This window comes from Coloeus monedula, assembly GCF_965178545.1.
Source record: "Coloeus monedula genome assembly, chromosome: 3".
NCBI lineage: Eukaryota > Metazoa > Chordata > Aves > Passeriformes > Corvidae > Coloeus > Coloeus monedula.
Genome location: NC_138783.1, coordinates 1,374,290 through 1,395,571, shown reverse-complemented (window position 1 = coordinate 1,395,571; position 21,282 = coordinate 1,374,290). Strand labels below are relative to the sequence as shown.

The 21,282-nt window shown below is 47.1% G+C and overlaps 1 protein-coding gene across 2 annotated transcripts in view; it reads right to left on the bottom strand.

Annotated features, from left to right (window-relative positions):
- FAM168A (family with sequence similarity 168 member A) overlaps positions 1-21,282 on the bottom strand; it is a 132,751-nt gene that overhangs the window by 17,013 nt on the left and 94,456 nt on the right. The window lies entirely within an intron of this gene.

Here is a 21,282-nt window from a genome sequence, read left to right as displayed (position 1 = left end):
GAAGTGGGGGGCTGGAAATCGTGGCACACCCCAGAGCCTGTGTGCACCCACACAGTGCAGGTGTCCAGCATCCAACTCCTACTTCATTGGAAATCTCTCTCCTCCATGGAGAGCACAGACACAACCTCTGCACCTCGGTCTGCTCCTTTTCCACAGAATCACACAATCTCCTGAGCAGGAAGGGCCCCACAGGGATCATCCAGTCCAGCCCCTGGCCCTGCACAGACCCCCCAACAACCCCACCCTGGGCATCCCTGGCAGCGCTGTCCAAACGCTCCTGGAGCTCTGGCAGCCTCGGGGCCGTGCCCGTTCCCTGGGGAGCCTGGGCAGTGCCCAGCAGCCTCTGGGGGAAGAACCTTTCCCTGATACCCAACCTAAACCTCCCCTGGCACAGCTCCAGATGTTCCCTCGGGTCCTATCACTGGTCACCACTTTGCTTTTTGTTTCCTTCAATTTCTTGGAAGTTTTCCCTCCCGAAAAGAGTAACACCCGAGTAACTCCATCCTCCTCAGGTGCTGCTGAGTAAATCGCCCCGGCAGAGCGAACGGAACATGTTAATCCTGCTTTGCTGGTGGAGAATTTGGCTTTGCTGTGCGTCACTGCCCGGTTTATCTGTGTGTCCCCTTGGCCCTCATCCCAGAGCAGAGCCAATGGAATGACCCTTGGAGAGTGTTTCCATGCCAAGCCCCACTGATACTGGCTGCTGGCTGCCAGCAAAGGCTGGAAGGAGGTAATTAGCAGTGGATTTACACCCACCTTTTAAAGTAGTTTATTTCATTAAATAAAAGTGAGCGTGGGTCGGTACTCCCCCCGCTGAGCACCCAAAGAGCCACAGCACAGTCCCCCCTCCCATGCCCCAAATCCCACTGCTCTCAAACCCTGGCACCACTGACTTCTGTGGCAAAATGTTGAGGTTCATTTGAATAAATCTAATTCAACAATCATGACCACTGTACTGGAATAAATGACTGGATGTTCTACCCTCTCATTTTCATCAGTGATATATTTGGCTTCTAAATCAGGTTAATTAAAAATTGCTGTAGTTAATGTTGGATAAGCAGCAGTTTAACAGATTTTTTTTTTTTTTCCAGGCTACGTGGAACTCTGTTGTCATCATACCCAGGAATATCTAAAGCCTTTCAGCAATCAAGAAGCTCCTCAGGAAGTTATTTGCAGATCCAGTGATTGCAAGCAGAGCATTAATGATGAGGATCTTAAATCAGAAATACCCCTTCTCTCCACTTCATTAGAAGATAACCATGTCTTTTCCAGGACATTCACTGCTCCACACTCTTCCCATTTCCTCCTGACAATCTGGCCAGGGCTGTTAAACCAACTCCAGCTCACTTCTTGAAGCATATTTTCCCTAAAATTCTCCCACCTGTGTTTCTCCATGGGGTTTTACCGTCTTGGCACCTGGTTTGGTAGAGTCCCAGATGGGTTGGGATAGGAATGGACCTCAAAGATCATCCTAATTCCACCCCCCTGCCATGAGCACAGATGATGGCTCTGTGTGTGCCATGGTGTTGGGAAGTCCCTTGCTCATTCCCAAAGGATTAGGATCTAGATGACAGTCTCTTGGGGCTCCAGGAAGTTCTTCTCATCTCTGCTGCTGGAAAATCCCCCCAGATAAGCCCTGAGTCCCACAAACTGCTGCAGTCTTTAGTAATAATCCTTAATTAACAGTCCTTAGTCACCGGCCGTGACAAACACAGTCCTGTGTGGTCACAAATGTTTCACCTGTGCCCTCTGAGGTGCCACCAGCACTCACCCACTGTCAAATTCAGGAAAAAAGCCCTCCTTTACTCGGACTGAACTTTGCACCATTGGGGTTATACATTAAAAAAGGGCCTGAAATAAATCAAACCACAGGAAAAGTGTGGCTTCGGGTAAGATTTTCCATCCAGACGAATATTGAAGGGTTTATTTCAGGCAGATGGAGGCAACTGTGTATTTATAGAATCACAGAGTTGTTTCACTTGGAAAAGACCTTTAGGACCATTAGGTCCGACTGCTCCCCAGCACTGCCAAGGCCACCACTAACCCATGCCCCAAGTGCCACATCCACACCTATTTTAAAACCCTCCAGGGTTGGGGACTCAATCAGTCTTTCTCCTTTTTTGGGGGTTTAGTTTCTGCTTGGCAGGACTCTTCCTTACCGTGGTATCTTTTGTTGTTGTGAAGGTAAGTTAGGGCTGGTTTTGGAATCATTTCGGCTCGAATAAATACGATTTCTATCAAGGAAGCTTTAATAGCTTTGGATGCAAAAAGAAGCCCTGCTCTGCACTATCTTCCACTCTGATCTCATAAACTTTGATAAGTGCTGACCTCCAGCAAGAAAACTTGTCCTTTCTATTTTAAGGGGAAGCAGAGATGGGAAAGGTACAGGAAAATTCATGTGGTTTGCTCCTTTTTTTGGACATAGTGAAAAATAAGAAAGTAGCAGAATCTGGGGCAATTTGTGCCAGGAGAAACATGCCTGGAAATTCCCAGCATTCAAAATCAGCAGGTTCAAAAATACATGAGACATTTTTTATTTAGCAGGGCCTGTTGTGATTGGACAAAGGGAAAGGTTTCAAACTGAAGGAGGCTTGATTTAGATTAGATGTGAGGAAGACATTTTGTACAATGAGGGTGACAAAACACTGGCACAGGGTGCCCAGAGAAGCTGTGGCTGCCCCTGGATCCCTGGAAGTGTCCAAGGCCAGGTTGGACTCCAGGACTTGGAGCAGGCTGGGATAGTGGAAGGTGTCCCTGCATGTGGCAGGGGATGGCACTGGATGGGCTTTTAAAGGTCTCTTCTGACTCAAACTACTCCAAAATCCTATATTTTTTATATCCTACTGGTTTTGAGCCTCTAGGATATTTTTGTTGGCTCTTCTTCATCCCCAAATAATCCCAAATCAGCTCCCGCATGGAAGCAAAAGCTGTGGTTGCCCATGACGGTCCCCATGTCTTACATTCCCTTGGGTACAAGGCAAAGTCTGGATCCAACAACCAGGAATGAGCTCAGCAAAGGTGGCAACACCAAAGCAGCATCTGGCATCCTGCTCTGATTTTCCCCCTGGAAAACCTAAGAGAGCTCCTGTAAATCGCTGTTCCTCCTGCTGACACTGCTCCCCTCCTGCCACGTCTGTCCTGCCTCGTCACCTTGAATGAAAAATAACAGCAAGAGGCTCAAACCCACTTGACATGAAAATGTCAGGAAGAGAAAGAAAATATCCTTTACTTTCTATGGATCTGCACATGACAGGACTCTGTCTCTGCTGGGGCTTGGGGCTTTGCTGTGGTGCAGAAGGAAAGAAAATGAGATGAAAAATATTGAACAAAATTTATTCAATTCCTCAGAATATCCAAAGATATTTTGTGGCTTATTTTAATTTAATATCATCTCCACAATCAATAGGAGTAAGAAAGGCAGTGTTCATTTAATCTCCTCCCCAAGGAAAACACGCAGAACTCCAGCTCTGGGAAGCACTGACTGAGCTGCTTTAAAAGTCACCACACAATAACTGTGCAAAGGGAAAAGCACATGGGGCTGCATAAGTAGGTATTTTAAAGCCACCTTTAATTTTACATGCATTTTAAATGTTTCTGCATCAAAATCATCTAATAACACCCAGCCAATGACAATCCACAAGTGCTCAGGCTCTGAAGCACTTGGTTCTCTCGAAATCCTTGAAAGAGAGTTTGCTTCTCCTTGGCTACAGGGCCCATGCTTTGGTCCATGTCTCAGCCTCCCACCCACTGGGAATTGTCACTTACAACACTCAATTCCAGCATGTGCCATTTCACTTTTTCAAGAGTGGTTTCATTGACCATTATCTGATCAAGGCCTTAATTGCTACAAGCAGCCGACATTAATTTGCAAGACAAAATATTCTCCTTCATTCTTTTTCTTAACGAGTCTCAAGCAGTGCAGACTCCTGAAAGTGGCCGTGTCACAAGGATTTTTACAGGGACAGATGATAAAGTCCCTTATCTAAGGGCAGGACAAAGCACTATAAAACCACACTTCAACTCCTTGAACCGCCAAGGACTCCAGCTCCACACTTGCTGCAATTGAGAGCTCATTAACCACCAACACACCCCGGAAGGAAAAGCCAGGCAGCCACACAAAACTGTCCCTCTTGTGGCATTCATTGCTCCAAGGTGGATAAATACAAGAGATTATTCGGGCCCCTCCCAAAAAGAAGGACCTTGAAGGGCTGGAGCGTGTCCAGGGAAGGGAACAGAGCTGGGAAGGGGCTGGAGCTCCAGGAGAGGCTGAGGGAGCTGGGAAAGGGGCTCAGGCTGGAGCAAAGGAGGCTCAGGGGGGACCTTGTGGCTCTGCACAAGTCCCTGACAGGAGGGGGCAGCCGGGGGGGTCGGGCTCTGCTCCCAGGGAACGGGGACAGGAGGAGAGGGAACGGCCTCAGGCTGGGCCAGGGGAGGTTTAGATTGGATATTGTGAAAATTCCTCCACTGAAAGGGCTGTCCAGCCCTGGCACAGCTGCCCAGGGCAGAGGTGAGTCCCCACGCCTGAAGCCATGCTGATGTGGTGCTCGGGGGCATGGGTCAGTGGTGGCTTTGGCAGTTCTGGGGGAATGGTTGGACTCGATGGTCTTGGAGGGCTTTTCCAACCTGATTCTGTGATTCTATTTTACCAATTCTCCCTCTAAACCCTGTTAACCACTGTCCAGCCCTCTGTTTCTGCTGAGTGACAGCTTTGGAGCTGCAGCAGCCCCAGGAACATTTCTGCTTTACGATCACCTCCTCGGGTCAGCCAGATGGAGCCAAAGCATTTTCCCCTGCAAAACACTTTCATGTTCTATTTTAAGCCCATCCAGCATTTCTCATTCTTTATTGCCCAGCCCTCAGAAACTCTTCAAAAATAGGATTTACAAGCACCTTCTCAGGACAAAAACGTGAGAAACTTCATGCCTTCAAACTACACACCGCAGTAAATCCATTCCCTTTAGACTGATTGGGAATTTATTCCTGCAGAAAATCACATGTTGGGAAATGAATGTGCAGATTTAGTACTTGAGGAATTACCCCAGAAGTGAGAAATGAGAGAGCAGACACCACGTAGGCTCCCTGGCACAGCTCCACCAAAGCCTCCACCAGCCAGACTCGCAGCAAAGGCTCTTGAACGTTGATTGCTGGGAGCAGTGACACCGGAAAGAATGTGCCTGGCTATGTGATGGAGAGGGGACACAGGGAAAAGAGCTGAGAAGGACATCTGGGAACTAATTCTGCATCGGAAACCAGCCTCCAGAGATGAAGAGCTCCAGCATTTCCGAAAGGACTCACAGCAGGGGTGTTGTCAAAGCTTGCCCTCCCATGGCATGAGCCAATCTCATTCCAGAAGGATCTCCCCAGCCTGCTTGGCTCCTCACACAGCTGCAGAACTCCAGGCTTAGGCCATGCATCTCCTCCTGCCTTTTGGGGAGCTGTCCCCAGGGAATATCCCTTGGCACATGGGAGTTAGGCAGGTGACCTCTGAGCAGCTTCTTACACAGGGCATTGCCAGACCTTCCCTGCTCAGTGGGAACTGTTTAACACATCTCTGAGTGAATCCTGCTCTGCCAGCTCAGGGCAGGAAAGCCAGGATAACCCTTCCCTTCTTCCCTCATCACACAGATCCGTTTGTGTGATGGACACATTTCCATGGCAAGGTCTATCCAAACATCTCCTGAGTCCTCTCCTTGGACAAGCAGCCAGGTAAATGCACCTGGATGCTGCAGGAGCCCAGGAGCTGGAACAGGTTTCATTTCACACTGATCATCCCACATAACCACAGCTACCCCATCACTCACTCACTGCCTTGCCATGAAACTATTCCAGCCCACTCATGCTAAATGGATATAAAAATAGAGGAAAAGCTGAAAGCAAGGGTGGGACTGTTCTGAAGAGCAAGTTAATGGATGGTTGAGAATCCAGCATTTCTGAAGGCTCTGAGGGTAATAAATACATTTGTTCCCATGAAAAAATGCCACCCCCTTATTACTGTTTCAAGCCTCATCAGCCCAAGAGTGGAGCAGTCAAATGAATGTGGAATCACCAGACACAGCAACAGCTTTAATAAAAGATTTGCTCTCACTTTGGACAACCTCACTCCTGAAGACCTTTTACAGGTGATTCTTTTTTCACCTGAAGGGTCCTTCCCTTTACATAAACAGCAACCACATCCTGCTTATTACCCAGGGCCATGCAACACCAACCTTCCCAGGCTGCTCCAGGCCCCGGCCAACGCGGCCTTGGACACTTCCAGGGATCCAGGGGCAGCCACAGCTTCTCTGGGCACCCTGTGCCAGGCTCTCAGCACCTTCACAGGCAATGATTTCTTCCCAATATCCCATCACTCCAGCTCCACATTCCCAGAATTGTGAAGACATTACACAGGGGGAGGCAGGCTCCCCAGGAGGGGAGGCAGCTCTGGACTTGCAGAGCAGAGGATGAGGACGAGTGCAGGTCCTCTCTGCTGAGAAGATGTTTGTACCTCTTTCTGTCTCCTTCCTCTCCCTCCCCAGGATCACAGCTTGATCCAGAGCGTGGTGAATTCCATTTGTGTGAAAGCACACACTCCTTAAGGAATTCTCCTTGTGGGTTATCCACATTTTACATGGTAAGCACAACGCTTGGATCCCAAGGACAGGAGCTCCACAGGCATCATGGATAACACAACCGTGCTGCTGCAGCCTCACGGACAAACCCAACCACCCCAAAATCCCGACAAAACCCACAGGAATCTGGTGGGAAATATTTTCTTTTGATGACCATTTCCTTTATATTGCACAGACTCCTGAGAAAGCACGGCTGAGAGTGCTGGGAGTGGCAGAGGTGCCTCTGGCATGGGGTGATGGAGAGAAAACCTCCAGTGTCTGGCAGGACGGCTTGGACACGTGGCACTGCCTGTTTGTCTCCATTCCACAGGGTCACAGCGTTGACACAATGGGGTCCTGCCTGCCTGGAGGAGCTTTTCCCAGCTGGAGGTCAAAGACAAGGGGATGGATGGTGGGGCCTCCCTGCCCTGAGGAGCTGCAGAGTCCTGGTTGCTTGGGAATTCAGCTGCAAAAGCAAAGATTTTGCACAGAATTCTGAGCTCTTCCATGCAACGACTTTGTGGTTGCATGACACTATACGTCAGCTGGAAGCTCTCTCCTTCATCATGCCAGGAATTAGGAGAATTTACGAGCCCAAAAAGATATTAAGAAAATGACAGAAGCACTGTTTTGGACTCACATTGCCCTGATTTTCTCTTGCTCAGACAAAACTTGCTTTCAGACCGGTTTCTAAGATTCAATACAGTTGCAAGCTGTTGGACAAAAGAGATCATTCCCATTTCCATTCTTATTTCAATTCCACCTCAGTTTTGCTTCCCACCTACGTCCAAAACAAACCTCCCAGGCCTTACTGCAGCTGTCTGCATATGGGATGCATTTGGATGAGCAAAACTCATCCTGAAAACTAGGAGCAACTGTCCAAAAATATTAGAGAGATTGTTGATTGCTTAGTGCACACACTATAAATAAACCAGAGTGACAGAACTTGTCAGACTGTCAATCAATATCACTTCTGGGCCAGAGACATGTGTCGTATCCTCTCCTGTGTTCAGACAAGGCTCTGTGGGAAAGAAGTTCTGGAAAAGGTTTAATGTGTGCAATATTGATTCTCCTTGCAATGATTTACTTCCTTCTGTATTTGAAGAATCCAAAGTAGGATATGAACAGCCCCTACTGATAAAATAGAAGGGTTTGTTGCTCCACAGAAAGGGGAAGCCTGAGATAAAGAAGCTCTTTCACAGTTTTTCTTAAACACTCAACTGTGGCTCAACCTTATCCAACAATGATCCCCACGGAAATATTTAGCTGGAAAGTCTTAAAATAAATTAAGATGGCAGAAGAGTGCTCAGCTTGAAACAGACCATGTAGTATTAGAATCCCAGGATGGTTTGGATTGGGAGGGACCTTAAAGCTCATCCAGTTCCACCCCCACCAAGGGCAGGGACACCTTCCACTATCCCAGCTTGCTCCAAGCCCCGTCCAGCCTGGCCTTGGACACTCCCAGGAATGCATTATTTTGCTTTTCAATCATGAATTTGCCATTTCCCTGGATTTGTGGAGGGCGAGGAGAGCCTCACCTGGACGCTCCTGATCTGCTCTGACAGAGTTTTTATGGCAGCTCTAGAGGGGTGTGAAGGCCCTTCCTGGAGCAGCTGGGAACGTAAATGCAGGCAGGACTCCACGCTCTCCATGCCCTCAGGTTATAGGTTACAGCAGGGTATTTACAATAACTGCCCAGAAAACAGCCCTTTGTGATGTCCAAAATGCACTTGTTCATCTGGCTAATTTTCAATCCATCCTTTTCAGCTCTGCTCCCAAGCCAGGAGCTAAAAAAGAGAATCAGCTCAAGCCCCAGGTTTTTGCTCCAGCTGTAATTCCTGCTCTGTCACAGACAGTGTGGTCCATGCAAAACCTCTGTGCTTCCAGCTAAGGAAAGGCAACTGCTCCAGTCTGCATTCCTGATGCCCTCCTAGATCCTGGAACTGGGAATTTGTCCCTGTTTTCTATCTATCATAATTCCTTTTTTCTGGGGCAAGTTGGTGTTTGCAACAGCTGGTACAAAATAAATCCTGGAATGGTTTGGGATGGAAGAAGTGATGGCAGAAAGCTCCTTGCTTTTAGTTTTTCTTATTCAAGACGCTTGAATTGAATTTGCCAGTGTTGGAACCAACTTTAAAATGGTATTCCAGGTGTGCTGCCAAAGCCAAGGTGCCCAGCAGTGCCCTGAGCATGACCGATTAACACAACAGAAACTCCCCAGTAATCAATCAATTAATTGACTAATTAAGTCTCTCTATAGCACAAGCATTGTCCCGGCTCCCATCTCTGCTTTTTACACTCCACATTCTCCTCTGGCACTGGCACCATCCTCCTGACTTCATCCTTGATTCACACCCTTACACAACATCTCCTGGGGACACCAAATTTCCTATTTCAGCTCATTTTAGTAATAAGCAACTCCAGAACAGTCAAAACAATGTTACAAATCAAATTACTGCCCCAAAGGGCCAGTTTGAAAGCATGAATGCAGTGATTTTCATTTGCAAAGATAAAAATTCAAAATGATAAAACATTTAGGGTTACCAGAAGAAGCCAAACTCAGGAAGACTCAGGTTTAGGGATCACAAGAGCCTTAGATATTGAAAATTTTAAATGCTCATTAACTTTCAAATGTCCATATGGTATTTTGGACATTTTGGCCTCAGACCAGAGAAGTGAACTGCTCTCAAATCCATTGGCTGTGGACAAACACAGCAGCAGATGGAGCACACAGAGAATATTAACAAAAGCAGGGTTTGGGTGTTAAAAGGCTTAATGGGTCTCTCACATGCATTTGGGCCAGGAGATCGGATTCAAATTGTGCTTGGGGGAAGCTGAGAATCCCTAATATTTGAACTGGCAAAACTCCACCGTGCTGTTTAAAAAACGGCTCTGGTGGAAATAAAATCTGATTTCAGCAGCTTGGAAGTGCAAAGGTTCTGTCAGAAAGGCAGCAGGGATACAGTGATCCCACAAAGATCCCTTATCCCAAGGTTTTTGTTATTGATTTTCCAGCCAAGAGCTGGTATGAGATTCCCTGACTGTTACACCTGGCCCTTGAGAATCCCACCAGCTCCTGCCCAACTCACCGAAACCCAGGGAGGAAGAACAGCACTGGAATCACAGGGCTGTGCAGAATTTACTACTTCTGGTTCATAAACTGAATTTTTCAACTCCTAAAGAAGTGTTATAAACCATGTTCGTGCCCTATAATCCCTCTCCTAAAAAAAACCCCAAACCCAACCAATTTCTGGGAATACTTGAATTGGAGTTATGTTTTTGCACCAGCTGTTCTGGTAGAGCATTGCTTCAGAAAGCTTGGGAAGAAAAAAATAAATCCAAAAAAGCAAATAGAAATCCCTTCCCTCCATCCTGTAAATATTTTATTCCTTACAAAAAGCCTGCAAGAAACTCCAAATGTAATAAACCCCACACAGCTGAGGGGTGACAGCCTGGGATGTGTTAGCAGAGTTTTTATTTGCTTGCTATAAAGCAAGGATTTCTACGCTGGTCCAACTCAGCAAAGCAATTGCTTAATTAAATAAATTGCATTTTATGGTTGAGGTGCATCTTCCTGGTTGCTCACGCAACTAAAAAGTGAGAAATTTGTGGTAGGTCCTCTTTTGCTTATTTTTGACACAGGGAAGCAGCCAGGCTTGTTCAAAAAAAAATTCCAAGATTAGTGTGGGGCAATTATTTCACACGGATAACTGGGAGACCCCTGTGACTCTCAGGATGGGTGGCAGATGGAGAGCGAGGGAGGAGGATGGAAAATTTCTGCATGGAAAGAATTTTCCGGGCTGCCCAAGGAAGTGGTGGAGTCCCCATCCCTGGAGGGATTTAAAAAACCAGGTTGCTCAAAGCTCCATCCAACCTGGCATTGGAGATTTCCAGGGATGAGGTGAATTAAAGGCCCTTGGGGCACTCTCTGCCCCCTCATTTTAGAAGGGCAGTGTTGGGTTGTGTTTAGGGAATAGTTGTGACTTTAACATCCTCCAAGGATCTGGGGATTCCATGCTGTGCTCCCAACAATCCTCTCAGGAATTCAGTCCAGGAGCCGACTTCTCGGCAGAAACGTGGGGATTTGGCAAATCCAAACTGAGTCATCATGCTGCAGGTAGTGAGGCTGCCTTAAAAATAACACATCCAGCGTGGCTGGGAAACAGCAAAAAGGATCAGCAGCTCCCTCCAGGAGCAGCAAATTAGAGTAATGGACTGGGATGGAAAAGGGAGAGGAAAAAAGAGAAAAGCTCAGAACTTGAAGGAGCCAAAGGCACGATGTCGAGCAAAATAAAATCAGAGGGTTCACATCACCCCCCTCCTGTACTGGGGGCTGCTGGCTTGAAAAATCAGCCTACAAAAGAGAAGATGACTAATTATGGTTTGGGACTCAGCAGATCAGCAGGCTTGGTTTGACCAGCAGAACCTGAGGGATGATTTAAGTGAGGAGTGCAGCGAAGGAGAGGGAAGGGGCATCCAGGGGAATCTCACGGATGGACTTTAAAATTGCAACCAAAAAAGCCAACACTGTAAAACTGCCATTGACTCGTGGCATCAGATGTACTTCATAAAATATCATTTGAGGCACCTGAAACTGAAAATAGCAATATATCCACATAATTATGGATTATGGACAGAATCATGGAATGGTTGGTGGAAGGGGGCTTTAAAGCTCATTCAGTTCCAACCCCCTGCCATGTCAGGGACACCTTCCACTGTCCCAGGCTGCTTCAAGCCCTGTCCAGCCTGGCCTTGGACACTGCCAGGCATCCAGGGGCAGCCACAGCTTCTCTGGACACCCTGTTTTCTCTACAGAGCCAAAACTCCTGGCAGGTTTTGTCTTCTGCCTAAAAATGTTAACGGGAACAGTTGAGCAATAAAGGATCGGCCGAGGTTGCGTCTACATTTAAAAATAACTAAAATAGCTAAAATAAACCAAGTTTGTATTTACCCTGGCACAACATGACTGGCAGCACACAGTCCCTCACCAGCGCTTCCGTAGGCAGTGGTGCTGCTTTCCCTTTAGAGCCCCTGAAATCCTCCTCTGCCTCCCACTCCATCTCAGCACATGGGAGACCTCCCATCATCCACAAAGTCCTGGTCTACTTCCAAGCAGGGCAAGCATAAACTACATTTATTTTATTGGAGAGGGTTATTTTAAAAGCTCTGTGTGAAGATTGCTTTTAAATTATTCTAAAGCCTTAGCACTATAAAACATGGAGACAATTCCTCATCTCTCTAAGCTCTTTATGGATTCACACATTACACTGCCTGGAGAAGCTCTGGCTGCCCATCCCTGGCAGTGTCCAAGGCCAGGCTGGACAGGGCTTGGAGCAAGCTGGGATAGTGGAAGCTCTCCCTGCCTGTGATGGCAAAGGAGGCTCTGAGGAAGCTTTTCCATGGCCTAAATAAATCAGCAATTTCCTATAGGAATGTGGTTTTCACAGACTGATGGGAAATGGAGCAGCCTCAGGAAACACTTCCAAAGATTTTGCTCCTTCTTTTAAACACAGGCAAGTGCCAGGTCCAGGTCACCTGGCAAACATCAAACGCAGTCCTCGGTGCACGGTGACATCTCGGGTGTCCTTGCTGGCACAAAGTGACTCATTTTGGTCAAATAACCACCAGGCAGCTGGTCAGGCAGTGCTCCTGCTCAATGCTAATGAACTTCTGCAGATCTCCAGGACAAAATCAATGCATTACAATTAATTTATCCCAGTCCCTGTCCTCACTGCAATAAATTGAGGGAAGTCATGATTGAACATCAGCTTCATTTCCTACGTGGAATTCTAAGGGGTAGCGCCCACCCCCTGCTTCCCCAGGTCACCCACAGCTCAAATCTAAGCTGCTGTCCTTGAAAAAAATAAAATGAGATCTTAGATCTAAAATCCAGCTGAAGTCAAGCAGTGCCCCAGCACTGCCATCAAGAACTGGGCTTTCTGCCCCAATCCTTTTCAAAAATGACAGGACCAACAGCAAAGAAATTGAGAAATATAACAGCAATTGAAAGACTCACTTTTAGCATTTAATTTCCAGTAAAACAAATTAATGAGAACTCTATTAGGAGTCTAGAATTTTCTAAATTTATGCTGGAAGCATTTCAGGAAATGTATTTGAGTTCAAAGCATCACAGAATCACAGATGGTTTGGGCTGGAAGGGACCTTAAAGCTCATCCAATTCCACCTCCCTGGAGTGGGCAGGGACACCTTCCACTATCCCAGGTTGCTCCAAGCCCCGTCCAACCTGGCCCTGGACACTTCCAGGGATCCAGGGGCAGCCACAGCTTGGAAAATGTGTCTGACTTGCAAATGTCAAGGAGAAGAAATGACCTGAGGCCAGTTTGTCACCATCACAACTCTGGCTGAGTAAGTTTAAAAATGCATGAAGACAATCATCTCTTTTTGCAGCAGGTTTTTCTCCCTATCAAAAATAAACCAACACAGGTTAATCTAAAATAGCATTATAAAGGGCTCTTACAGGCTGTAAGTCACAACTAAAAATGCTTTTAATGCCATAAAATAGGAAGCAAAGTTTTATAGCAGAAGATTTCGTATAAAATTCCAGACTGGTTTGGGCTGGAAGGGACCTTAGAATCATCTCATTCCAACCCCCAGACATGGACAGGGACACCTTCCACTAGCCCAGGCTGCTCCAAGCCCTGTCCAGCCTGGCCTTGGACACTGCCAGGGATCCAGGGGCAGCCACAGCTTCTCTGGGCACCCTGTGCCAGGGCCTCTCCAGCCTCACAGGCAAGAATTCCTTCCCAATATCCCATATAATTAAAGCCATTCCATGATCATATTCCTGTGAGTTGTAGTGCATGGAGAAAGCAGGAGAAAAAGTTCAGAACTGTCACCAGGCACGTGGCAAGTTGCTGGAGAAATTTGTTCCAATAAATACAGGCCTTTGGGATCCAAAACAAGAGTTTGATCACCGTGCCTTGGACTGGTCCAGGGTTATCAGCCAAGTGAAGGAAAGGAATTTCCAGAATGGGTTTATTTAACAGCAGAAGCATTTCAGGAAGAGAATTATTGTGGGTATGATGTCACACATTCCAGAGAACACTTAGATGTGCCCACTAAAAGGAAAGAATGGAATGGAAGGAATAGAAGAGATTAGAGTGGAATTGTTCAGTTGGAAGGGATCTACAACAATCAGTCCAGCTGCAAACTGGGTTCAATTCAAAGGTTCAGTCAGTATAAATTGGTATCTGCAGCTTCAGTGTTTGCCCTGCAGGAACCTGAAGAACTGGAGAATAAAATGTTTAGGAGAACAGCTCTGGAAAACTCCCCTCTCCGCAAAGGTGAGAGCAACAGCGGGATCCTGAGAAATCCATCCCACACACACGGAGCCCATACCCCAGCAGCATCTACTTATGTGCCCCTTTGCCCTTTCCACATGGACAGCTTCCACAGGGCTTCCACAGACTTTTCCATCCCATCCCATCCCATCCCATCCCATCCCATCCCATCCCATCCCATTCCATTCTGTTGTGTCTTTCTCTTCTTCCCAACACCTAACCCTTTTTCTGGTACGATCCCATCCCAAAAAGCCAAGGTAAACAGCCCTCTGTGCACATCCCACCTCCCTTCCCACCTCTGATTCACCCCCAGAATACCCTGGCTACACCCAGACAGGTGACACATGACAGGTCACCAAGTCAAAACCCAAAAGCCACCCCCAGCACATTTTTCCCCACTACTCCCCATGATCCTCCTGTCAGCTATGACAGATTTTGCTTCTCAGACCACTCCCTAACCTCCCAAATTCCTGCAGTTCCACACCTCTACAGCAGAGCCACCCAGCACAGCAGGCACTGCCTCACCTGCCCCCTCTCTCCTGGCCTCCCTTTATTCCAGGCTGGGAGCTGCAGGCTCTCCCTAGGGACACACACTCAAGTCCATGAGGATCAAGGAATATCCATCTCTACAGACAGAGCTATTAATAGTCACTCACCTCCCCAACTGCAAATTCCAGGCTCTTCACAGCCAATCCTCACCCTCCTTAAATGTCTCTTCTCATCACTATAACCCTCTCAGCCTACTGAAACCCCAGTATTTTAATCTTGCGATATTAAAGACGATTCTAGCAGGCACTTCAAAAGAAAAGGAGCCAATAAGAAACAAACAGTTTGAGGTCAGGGTCTTTCCCTGCTCAGCTCACAAAATAAAGAGGTGAGATTCCTTCCTCCTTCGATTCCTCTGTGCAAATTTTAATTGCTTTTCTGACATCTACAGAATGTAATCTTCTTCCTGTGTTGTTCCTAGGATTAGGGCAGGACGAAGGTAAAGCTATTTTTGATTAATATGGAAATCAGAAATTACTTTCCAGAGAAAACTGGGGACTGTTCCTAATGCTGCTTTATCTTTGGGGAATTACAAATCTGAAGAGTAACAAGAGGGAGCTGGCAGCTCACTGAGCCTTCCAACCTGTGCAAAATATGCTTAAAGACTTTGAAAAATCTCTTCTGATGGAAATATGTGATTAATACAGTTAGGGGAGTGTTCAAGATGAAGACAAAGAGAGTTAAATCGCCACAGAATGGGGAACATCAATTTATCTGGGGGAAAAAAAGGTGGGGGTGCCACACAGTGCAAAGAAACCTTCCTATGTTTTAAGAGGAGTTTAGTAGTTCATTTAATGGTTAAATTTATTCCCAGTTCAAAGCTGCTCTTGCTGAAGTACAAATATTCCTCATGACCATTCAGCTGAATTTCTTATGGGTGAAAATGTGAAGAATCCGGTGGCATCCAGCTCCTTCTCTTTGTGTGCTGGGAAGAATCTGGAGATAAGTACAAGGGGGTGAAGTAAAAGGACAAAGGCAATGACTTTCAACTGAATGACGGTGGGTTTACATGGGATATTGGGAAGGAATTGTTCCCTGGGAGAGTGGAGAGGCCCTGGCACAGGGTGCCCAGAGAAGCTGTGGCTTCCCCATGCTTGCAAGTGTCCAAGGCCAAGTTGGACAGGGCTTGGAGCCACCTGGGATGGTGGAAGGTGTCCCTGCCTATGGCAGGGGGTGGAATGGGACGAGCTTTAAGTCCCTCCCATTCCAAACCAATCGGGGATGTTGGGATTTTATACCTGGGGATAAAGACTCAAAGGCATGTCAGCAGTCCCATCTTCCTGCCAGGAGTTCCTGCAGGAGTAGGAAACTGGAGATGATTTAGGAGTAAAAAAGGGACATCCCCGCAGGATGGGAAATTTCCCTCCAGTTCCCTGTGAAGTCCCCCCAAAGCCCTGCTCCCACAGAGCCATGAGTGTTCACTGAATAATAGGACACCAGTGGAAAACCAACCATATACTGTACTACTTTTTTATGTTATCGTTGGATGCATGAGATTAATGGGATTTTCAAATGGAATGGCAGCAGTTCAGCTATGCCCGGAAACAAAGGCATTTACTCTGCCTACCAGAGAGGAGTGAAAAGGAGACAACTGCATTTTATCTTGAAAGCCCTCAGACACTTTCAAACAGATCCAGGAATCAAAAGCTCTGTGTAAAGAGAGGGAAAACCCTCCAGGACCTGTTGGGCCGTGCTCCCGTTTTTAAAAATGACAAGATGTGGGAGTAGGATATTTAGTGTAAAGATACAGTGTGGGAGCACGAGGCTTGGCATGTCCAAAATTGATTTAGATGTGGGAAAATACTGAAGCCTGCAAACTCAGAGGTTCAGCTTTGTGTGCTGGAGAGAAAAAATACACAGTGACATTGTCATGTTCAGTGGGGATGCAGCAGTACAACGGGTTTATATATACGTAAAGCCATTCCCTGTGTCCTGTGCCTCCAGCCCTTGTCCCCAGTCCCTCTCCAGCTCTCCTGGAGCCCCTCTAGGCCCTGCAAGGGGCTCTGAGCTCTCCCTGGAGCCTTCTCCTCTCCAGCTGAGCATCCCCAGCTCTCCAAGCCTGGCTCCAGAGCAGAGGGGCTCCAGCCCTGGAGCAGCTCCAGGGCCTCCTCTGGACTCTCTCCAGCAGCTCCAGGTCCTTGTGCTGCTGGCCCCAGGGCTGGGGCAGCTCTGCAGGTGGAGTCTCAGCTGAGCACAGGGGCAGAGGGGCAGAATCCCCCTCCCCTGCTGCCCATGCTGGGGGATCAGCCTGGGACATGGAGGGATCTGGGCTGCTGGAGCACATGATTGGATTCTCCCACAGGAATACAAATCACACAATTATAATATTATTTTAGCAGTTGGCCATGGTGACATTTCCTGCTGTTAGGTGGCTCTGGTCCTGCCAGGATAGATTAGCAAGGCTCACCAAACATTTTGTTTGGCTAAGGAACAGCTGAAGGGCACTGCCTCCTTATTCTATTAAAAGCGCCGCAGGAACTCAGTAACATTTTCCTGTTGATCTCCACTGCTCTGATAAATGGAAACCTCATCCCTTCCTCCAGGAGAGGAGACATTTTTAGGAAGGGAAACCAATTTCCTCTCAGTGTTATTGAGTTAAACAAGGTAGTTCAGTTTTCAAAGGTATTAAGGTCATTTTGTTATTCTCCCACCGAGCACTCGTTGAGCTGTCGGAACAGCCTTCAGGAATGGAGACACAGGAACTTCAGCTCTGCAGGCAAATTCCCACAGATCGTGTGCTGCAGCAGAGAGGGTAGGGTCAGCACATACATCCTGACAGTGATGGAACACATCTGAATGCATGGAGCTTAGAACAACTACTGTTGAGCAGCCCTCAGCACACCAGGAGTGAGAGAAAGGAAAAAAACCCAACCATCTTCGGAGAGATGAACAATCCTTCTCATTATCAACACTTCATTTAGTATCTTAGTTGCTTAAACCCAATTATATCCAGAAAAGACAACTATGAATGAAGAGGATCTGAGCAACCCCAGATAATGGGAGAAGATAAAAACCCACTCCAAGAGTAATGACCTGATTTGGCATTCATCAGTCGCTCTGTAATGAGCAAACGCTGATTTCAAATCTAAATTCATGTCAAAGGCTTCTGGATAAAATTAACTCCAAGCATATTTCAAAACACCCATTCAAAGTGTCGCTGCTGCTTCCTCCTTTCCCCTCCAGCAGACCAGACTTTCTCCTTTTCCACAGCTCCTGCTGTTCCTCCTTCCACCACTTGCCACATTTTTTCAGGCTCTGGTCACGGAAGTGCCCAAGGCCAGGTTGGACGGGGCTTGGAGCAAGCTGGGATAGTGGAAGGTGTCACCGCCCATGGTGGGATGCTTGGATGAGATGACCTTTAAAGATCCCTTGCAGCCCAATCTGTCCTGTGATTTTATGACTCTGAAAGATTCCTAATGAGCATGGACACCCCACCCTCTGCCACTTCCCAGTGTGCTGACCCTCCGAGCAGCAGCTCCGAGGGTGCCTCAGCAGAGGAACACCCTTGGCACATCACACGTACAGAGAATTTGCATTCCATGCAGGCAGAGACAGCCTTGTATTTTGTTTTTATACTAAACAATAAATTCAGGGCTTTAAAAGTGCAGCACAAGTGAAGACAGGCAGGGGTGTCTCCCAAGCAGAGGGAAGAGCTCCCCTGCTGCCCCTCCTGTCAGGGACTTGTGCAGAGCCACAAGGTCCCCCCTGAGCCTCCTTTTCTCCAGGCTGAGCCCCTTTCCCAGCTCCCTCAGCAGCTCCTGGGGCTCCAGCCCCTTCCCCAGCTTCATTCCCTTCCCTGGACATGCTCTGGTCATCCCAGATCCCTGACAGTGTGGTGGAAGTCACCTAATCACAGTTGCTGCAGCAGGACATGTGCATCCCTGGACAAATATGGCCAGAAACCCTTCCTGCCCACCATGGCCACCATTCCCAGATGTGTACATATAGATGCCAACAAAAATTACAGATTTCCATTAAAAATAGCCCTAGCATCGTCCTGCAGGGTGATGAAGAATTGTGGTAAAAGCTCTCACCACCACCTGGGAACACCACAGTGTTTGCAAAGACCACAGAACACCTTTCAGACAGAAAACTCCCTTAATTCTGTGTGCAAAGACCGGTAAAAAAACCCTCTAAGCCTGCAAAGTGGTCATGGGAAGGGATTATAGGAACAAAAATGTTGTGGGCCACATGTGGAAGACAGGAGCCAAACCCAGCAGCCTCCAGAGGAGGCCTCAGTGCCCTTGTTTCCCACTGTTCCCTACAACTTAGCTACTTTTTGACCTTAAAGAATCCTGAAGCTCGTGGGTAATCCAGCTGTGATGAGATTTCCTACTCCTTGATAAGACATTTGAAGCTGCTGTTCAGTTTGTTAATGGATCCTTTTATATGTCTGAAGCTGCTTTTTTCCTAGGGTTTCTTTGAGGATGAAGGGCACCCAGTGGACACCCAGCAGGGACTGCGCAAGCTTCGGAATAACCATTCTGCCAAAAGCAGGAAAGATCTGACAACAGAGGCTGTTTCTCTCTCCTTCTTCAGCCATTCCTCCACTGACTTTTTGTACTCTGGACAGTCAGGCTCCAAATCAAGAAGTGGTTTCTCCAACTTCAGCTTTTCCTGAAGGGGAATTTAAAGCTCTTTACTCCCTAACAGAAAACTCAAGTGGTGTCTCCTACAGACCTGACCCATCCTGTCCAAACAATACTTCAGCTTGTGTCCATCTCCCCATGGACATCAGGGATGCCAATCCATCAGCTGAAGCTCTCAGAGAGGAGGAGTACAGGAGTTTTCTCCACAAGCTCTTGTTACTTCTCCATCAACTTCCAGCATCTTCCCTGTCCCTTGCACCTACAACTTCATCCCTGTCTTCAACTGCTGGTGGGAGATTGCAAACTCTTCGTGTGTAACATCCTAAACACAGCCTTCCCCATCCATCCAGGAGCCAGAGCCTCTCACATCTCCACTATCACAAGAGCTTTTCCTTCAGCCTTGACTAAAGCTTTGCTATTCCACCACTGTGTACTCCAAGTACTGCTGGAAAGATCATTTCCTTAGCACATGCCCTTCTCCCTTCACCCAACTTGACTCTCTTTCCTCTACCAAAAATAATGGATTTGTGCTTTATTTCAAGGTTCTCCATCACCTAATCCTCATTCAGCCTCCCTTTCTCCACAGTGAGGCACCAACTCCTTGGTTCCCCCAGCACCCCAGCCTTGCTTGTGCTGCTCTCTCAGAGCACACCAAAAAGCAACTTTGTGTGCTCCATTTCCCAGTAGGAAAATGCAGAAGTCCTCCTAAATATCCAACATCTCTTCCAAAGGCTCCTTTGACTGTACACTTCCCAAAAGTGATTCCAGGCTCCACTTCTCTGAGGCTCCAGGGCAAGGCCTGGGTTTGCTCTGTGCTTGGGGTGCTGCCTGAAGTAGATGCTGAGGAATAGCCCCAAATGCCAAGGTCCCACTAAAAATACAGGAGAGCTGCTATTTCCAGAACCCTCCATACCCTTTGGCTGGCTCTGCAGGAACACAGGTGAAGGAGGGGAAAAACACAGGTTGTAAGCACAGAGCCTGTGTTAGTGTCAAGGTTCCTACAGGCCCTGCCAGTTCTGGGGGGGCTCAGAACATCCCTGTGAGTCAAACACCACTTAAATCCATACAGGCCAGGTCTGGAGGGGTAAAATCCATGCAGGGAAGGTTTGGAGGGGCAAAGTGATCTGCAGAAGCTCATTCAGCAGCCACAACCAAAGCCCCGAGCAGAACCTTAATCACCATCCACCCTCACCTGCCCCAAACAAGATCCTCTTATCAGCCTGGCCTTTTAATACACGAGCTAAGACATTGATTGTAAAATATTTCTTTCTTTTCCCAGCCTCAAACTGCTGCAGCAAAAGCAATAATCCACCTGCATCCCCAACACCCAGGAGGAAGCATTCCTGAGATCCACTGGTTTGTAGATGAGCGTGGGACCAACTGTTCAGTGATGCCCAGGAGGAAGTCGGGATCATGAATACCCAAAAAAAGAAAAAAAGGGGAAAAAGTAAAGAAAGGAAAAGTAGGTCAAGCAATTCACATTTGCTGAAAAGGACAAAGAACACTGCAGATTTTTTATTACCTTATGCAATTGCTACCAAATATCTGAAGCAGCCTTTTTATCTGATTCAAATCCCACATGAGTAATCCATGATTAAATTTAGTGGGTGTGAAATTTCATTAGGTCGTTCAATTTTAAGCAGATTGGATAATGAAGTTCTGTCGTCCTTCAGAATTAAGAAAAAAAACCTAATACCGTAATTTTTATCTCATTCCCAGCCTTCCCCCATCTGTGAGATTATTCTCATTCATGTAAGACATCCATGTCCTGCAGCTCCATCTTTGAGGCACGTGACCTTGGAGATGGAGAGAGGGAACTGCTCGGAAACACCGGCAAAAGCCAAAGCCAAACCCAAACCAGATTTCACCTGGTGCTTTTCTGGGATAAGCACAGGCCAGAAATGTGAGTTTTCCCAGAACAAAGACATGGAGCAGATTCCGGAAGGGATGTCTCCTAAAAGATTGTGATTTCTCAAAAAAAAATTCCTTTGGACTAATTCAGTGATATCACAATGGGAAAAATGTTAATAGGTAGCAGATGCTGCTTTAAGTCTTTATTCCCTGCTCCATAGAGCCAGATAATTCAAGAAGAAGCCACCAGCTTCCTTCATGCAAAAAGGATCCATGTGAAGACAAAATGAGAGGTTTGGAGTTTTTCTTGGTTTTTAGAATTCTGCTTTTTTTTTTTTTTAATGGTTTGAATTCAGAGTTTGTATGGAATTCCTGATGGGTTTTTAGAAGAGCATCAGTGCAGTGATG